This window comes from Ranitomeya imitator, chromosome 2, assembly GCF_032444005.1.
Source record: "Ranitomeya imitator isolate aRanImi1 chromosome 2, aRanImi1.pri, whole genome shotgun sequence".
Lineage (NCBI taxonomy): Eukaryota > Metazoa > Chordata > Amphibia > Anura > Dendrobatidae > Ranitomeya > Ranitomeya imitator.
The window spans coordinates 508,975,368-508,981,448 of NC_091283.1; positions in this window are offsets into that span (position 1 = coordinate 508,975,368).

Below are 6,081 nucleotides of genomic sequence, written 5' to 3' on the forward strand. Positions count from 1 at the left end.
TTTTTATTTTAAGTCTCTATTTTACGTGGCTCTGTGCTGTATACTCTGTCGCTGTGCAATATACTATGTGACTGGGCAATATACTTGCCTTGCGCAGGCGTGTATTACGGAGGACATAGAATGAACTTCAATTCAATATTGCGGCCAGCATGCAGCCAACGGGTAAGGAAAGGGTGAATCAAACACCCGAAAACTTCGCCCATATGACCGAAAACCGGTCCCGCTAAATTCAGGTGACAGGTTCCCTTTAAGCAACAGTGTAAAGCAGAGTGTGTCAAAATTTCTCCAGAGAGGCTGCTAAACACATACAGAAAACACTTATTTCAGCTACAGGTGGTTCTACAAGCTTCATGATTCATGGGATGTACTTAATTTTTCCCACACTGTTTCTGCATTTTGGCCTAGTTTTTGATAAAGGATGACTGTAAAATTGGTGTTGTTTACTGAATTTTAAAACCAAGTACAAGATGTTATTTTTATTATGCCCTGATACATAAAAACAGAATTCAAAGACAATGTACATAGTTTTCTACTATAAGAAGGGGTTTTTCCAAATTGAACTTAAAGGGAACCTGTCACCCTGTTTTTTCAGATTGAGATATCAATACTGTTAAATAGGGCCTGCGCTGTGCGTTACAATAGTGTATGTAGTGTACCCTGATTCCCCACCTATGCTGCGAAATACATTACCAAAGTCGCCGTTTTCGCCTGTCAATCAGGCTGGTCTGGTCAGGTGGGCGTGGTGACATCGCTCTTTTCTTCCCCAGCTTTCCGTTGGTGGCGTAGTGGTGTGCGCATGTCGCAGTGACGAATCCACTGCGCGCACGTGAAGAAGCAGCGCGCGATCTGCGCTATTACCCCCTGTCATCGGTGGGGGCGGCCATCTTCCTGGGGCCGCGCGTGCGCAGATGGAGTGCTCTGCTGCACGGGGCTTCAGGAAAATGGCCGCGGGATGCTGCGCGTGCGCAGAAGAGATCGCGAAGGCCATTTTCCCAAAGCCGAGCAAAACGGGGTGACAGGTTCCCTTTAAAATGTCACTTAATGGCTTCTGCATTGTCAGAATTCCTCCCAAGAGAACACATTGAGGTGTTGCTCCAAACAGGACCGATGCAACTAATCAACGGCTTCATTGGTTCTATCAGGAGTGCTTCAGATAACTACATCAAAAGCCTGGACTGGCTAGGGCAGTGTTCTCCAACTCCGGTCCTCAAGAGCCACCAACAGGTTGTTTTTTTCAGGAATTCCTTAGTATTGCACAGGTGATGGAATTATCACTTGTGCAATACTAAGGAAATCCTGAAAACATGACCTGTTGGTGGCTCTTGAGGACCGGAATTGGGGAACACTGGGCTAGGGGCTTGTCTATGACATTTAATTTCATGTTTAACCCCTTTCTGCCATCGGACTTAATAGTACGTCCGATGGCAGAACCCCCGCTTTGATGCGGGCTCCGGCGCATCAAAGCTGGGACATGTAAGCTGTTTTGAACAGCTGACATGTGCCCGCAATAGGCGTGGGTGGAATCACGATCCGCCCGCACCTATTAACTAGTTAAATGCCACTGTCAAACTCTGCTTCCGGCCATCCGGCAGTAAATGCGCGCACCGGTGACCTCCGTCACATGATTGGGGGTCTTCGCTGAATCGCTATAACAACCAGAGGTCTCCTGCAGACCTCTATAGTTGTTGATGCCAGCTTGCTGTGAGCGCCACCCTGTGGTCGGCGCTCATAGCAATGCTGTAATTCTATTATATAGAGGCAATCTGAGCGTTGCCTCTATGTAGCAGAGCCGATCAGGCTATGCCAGCTTCTAGTCTCCCATGGAGGCTATTGAAGCATGGCAAAAGTTTAAAAAAAATGTTTTTAAAAATATGAAAAAAAAAATAAAAGTTCAAATCACCCCCCTTTTACCCCATTCAAAATAAAACAATTTTAAAAAAATCAAACCTACACATATTTGGTATCGCCGCGTTCAGAATCACCCGATCTATCCATAAAAAAAGGATTAACCTGATCGCTAAACGGTGTAGCGAGAAAAAATTAAAAACGCCAGAATTACGTTTTTTTCGTCACCGTGACATTGCATTAAAATGCAATAGCGGGCGATCAAAAGAACGTATCTGCACCAAAATGGTATCATTAAAAACGTCAGCTCAGCACGCAAACAATAAGCCCTCACCTGACCCCAGATCATGAAAAATGGAGACGCTATATGTATCGGAATATTTTTTTTAGCAAATTTTGGAATTTTTTTTACCACCTAGATAAAAAAACAACCTAGACATGTTTGGTGTCTATGAACTCGTAATGACCTTGGGAATCATAATATCAGGTCACTTTTAGCATTTATTGAACCTTGCAAAAAAGCCAAACAAAAAACAAGTGTGGAATTGCACTTTTTTTGCAATTTCACCGCACTTGGAATTTTTTTCCTGTTTTCTAGTACACGACATGGTAAAACCAATGGTGTCGTTCAAAAGTACAACACATCCCGCAAAAAATAAGCCCTCACATGGCCATATTGACAGAAAAATTAAAAAGTTATGGCTCCGGGAAGGAGGGGAGCGAAAATGGAAAAAGCTCCAGGGGTTAAGGGGTTAAAATAAGTCGAGAGTGGTATTAAAACTGTAGAGAAGTAGTCAATGCCTTGAACAAACAAAGGAATACAAAAAGATACAAAGGCATTGAATGTTCCTAGAAATATAGTAGAAAGCAGAACTCAAAATGATAGGAACATCAGCTACACTACTTGCCCGTGGCAGAAAGAGAGAGCCATCAGATTCCTGAATAGGCTGGTGGTCAAAAACCCTCGAGAGATTGCAAAATATATGCAGTAAGATTTGTTGGCAGAAGGCATTGAGATTTCAGTATGTGCTTAAGTTCTCGGTGGACGAACTCCAAGCCGTGCAACTCTACTGACCGAAAAACAGAAGTGAAGTCAGCTTCAATGTGCTCAAAACCACATAAATAAGACATTCTGTTACACTGCCTGGACATGGGGGAAAGAGGAAGCGATCACTGGCGCAAACCAGATTGCTGAGGACAGAGGTGGTAAAGAACCTCGACTGGCTATGACGGACCTGCAGCAAGATTTGGTTGCACCAGGCATTGAGGTTTCAATTTGCATAGTGAGGTGTACACTAAACCATGAAGGTATCAATGGCCAAACTCCAAGACGCACGCTCTTCTGACCCAAGACCATAAGAAATGTCTGCCTCACTATGCCAATTGTTTTTCCTTTTTTTCAGTAATAAAACCATTTTTAAAAGTGGAGAGAAATATCTTTAAAACATTTTTCCTTGTACATAGCCTTCTATATCCATAACCTATCTAGGTGTAAAAAGCACCAGAGACTTCTCTCAATTATTTGCCAACAATTTTCTTTCCTTACCAGATTCCCTAAAGATGTTGAGGTCATAAACCGTAAGGACGTTTTCTGGTTTGGAAGAGTGAGCAACTTCAAGATGGCACTTGTTCTTAGGCTGTTATGCCATCTGTATGTCATCATTATGCCCACCCTGGTCCCTTACTGGCTTTGGATACCTCATTTGGTTCCCAAGCTGCCACAGAACCAACAAAACAATGCTCCTGGATTATCTTCTACAGTATTACTGAGCTGCCGCTCATGATCTTGACCTTTGCCAAGGCCACCAGACAAGACTTTAAGTATGTCCTGGCTGGCCAATCTGCCCTCTGGACCAGGTCCTGTTGTGAATTCTGTGGCTGAATTCACTCCTGTGGTCACAAGTGGTACTGCAGCTTCTGAGCTTCCTCCCTCAGGTGTTCTGGTGAGCTCGTTAACTGCTTCATTACTTAACTCCGCCTGATGCTGCTATCCTTGCTCCTTGTCAATGTTTCAGTGTTGGATCTGAGCTTCTCCTGATTGTTCCTGTGACCTGCTGCTCTGTATAGCTAAGTGCTTTTTGCTTTTTTGTTGCTTTTTTTCTGTCCAGCTTGTCTTTTGTTTTGCTGGAAGCTCTGAGACGCAAAGGGTGTACCGCCGTGCCGTTAGTTCGGCACGGTGGGTTTTTTTTGCCCCCTTTGCGTGGTTTTGCTTTAGGGTTTTTTGTAGACTGCAAAGTTCGCTTTACTGTCCTCGCTCTGTCCTAGAATATCGGGCCCCACTTTGCTGAATCTATTTCATCCCTACGTTTTGACTTTTCATCTTACTCACAGTCATTATATGTGGGGGGCTGCCTTTTCCTTTGGGGAATTTCTCTGGGGCAAGTCAGGCCTATTTTTCTATCTTCAGGCTAGCTAGTTTCTTAGGCTGTGCCGAGTTGCCTAGGTAGTTGTTAGGCGCAATCCACAGCCGCTTTTAGTTGTGTTTAGGATAGGATCAGGTGTGCAGTCTACAGAGTTTCCACGTCTCAGAGCTCGTTCTTGTATTTTTGGGTATTTGTCAGATCACTGTGTGCACTCTGATCGCTAAGCACACTGTGTTTCTGGATTGCCTTCATAACACCTGTCATTAGCAAACATAACAGTACAAGGAGCCAAAACTAATGATTCTCAATAGAGGGAAAGAAAAAGTTCTGACATCATTTTTTTTTTTTTCTGCTCTGTGTTCACTTTTTTTTTTTCCCCTAGACATTTGGGTGATTCTGGACACAGGTGTGGACATGGATATTCAGGGTCTGTGCTCTTCAATGGATAATCTCGTTATAAATGTACAGAAAATTCAAGATACTATTGATCAGAAATCTATGTTAGAACCAAGAATTCCTATTCCTGATTTGTTTTTTGGAGATAGAACTAAGTTTCTAAGTTTCAAAAATAATTGTAAGCTATTTCTGGCCTTGAAACCTCATTCTTCTGGTAAACCTATTCAACAGATTTTGATTATTATTTCTTTTTTGCGCGGCGACCCTCAAGACTGGGCATTTTCTCTTGCGCCAGGAGACCCTGCATTGAGTAGTGTCGATGCGTTTTTCCTGGCGCTCGGATTGCTGTATGATGAGCCTAATTCAGTGGATCAGGCTGAGAAAAATTTGCTGGCTTTGTGCCAGGGTCAGGATGATATAGAAGTATATTGTCAGAAATTTAGGAAATGGTCAGTACTCACTCAGTGGAATGAATCTGCGCTGGCAGCTTTGTTCAGAAAGGGTCTCTCTGAGGCTCTTAAGGATGTCATGGTGGGATTTCCTATGCCTGCTGGTTTGAATGAGTCTTTGTCTTTGGCCATTCAGATCGGTCGACGCTTGCGCGAGCGTAAATCTGTGCACCATTTGGCGGTACTGCCTGAGGTTAAACCTGAGCCTATGCAGTGCGATAGGACTATGACTAGAGTTGAACGGCAGGAATACAGACGTCTGAATGGTCTGTGTTTCTACTGTGGTGATTCCACTCATGCTATTTCTGATTGTCCTAAGCGCACTAAGCGGTCCGCTAGGTCTGCCGTCATTGGTACTGTACAGTCCAAATTCCTTCTGTCCATTACCTTGATATGCTCTTTGTCGTCGTTTTCTGTCATGGCGTTTGTGGATTCGGGCGCTGCCCTGAATCTGATGGATTTGGATTATGCTAAACGTTGTGGGTTTTTCTTGGAGCCTTTGCGGTGTCCTATTCCATTGAGAGGAATTGATGCTACACCTTTGGCCAAGAATAAACCTCAATACTGGGCCCAGCTGACCATGTGCATGGCTCCTGCACATCAGGAAGTTATTCGCTTTCTGGTGTTGCATAATCTACATGATGTGGTCGTGTTGGGGTTGCCATGGCTACAAACCCATAATCCAGTATTGGATTGGAATTCCATGTCGGTATCCAGCTGGGGTTGTCAGGGGGTACATGGTGATGTTCCAGTTTTGTCGATTTCGTCATCCACCCCTTCTGAGGTCCCAGAGTTCTTGTCTGATTATCAGGATGTATTTGAAGAGCCCAAGTCCGATGCTCTACCTCCGCATAGGGATTGTGATTGTGCTATCAATTTGATTCCTGGTAGTAAATTCCCTAAAAGTCGATTATTTAATTTATCCGTGCCCGAACACGCCGCTATGCGCAGTTATGTGAAGGAGTCCCTGGAGAAGGGACGTATTCGCCCATCGTCATCACCACTGGGAGCAGGGTTCTTCTTTGTAG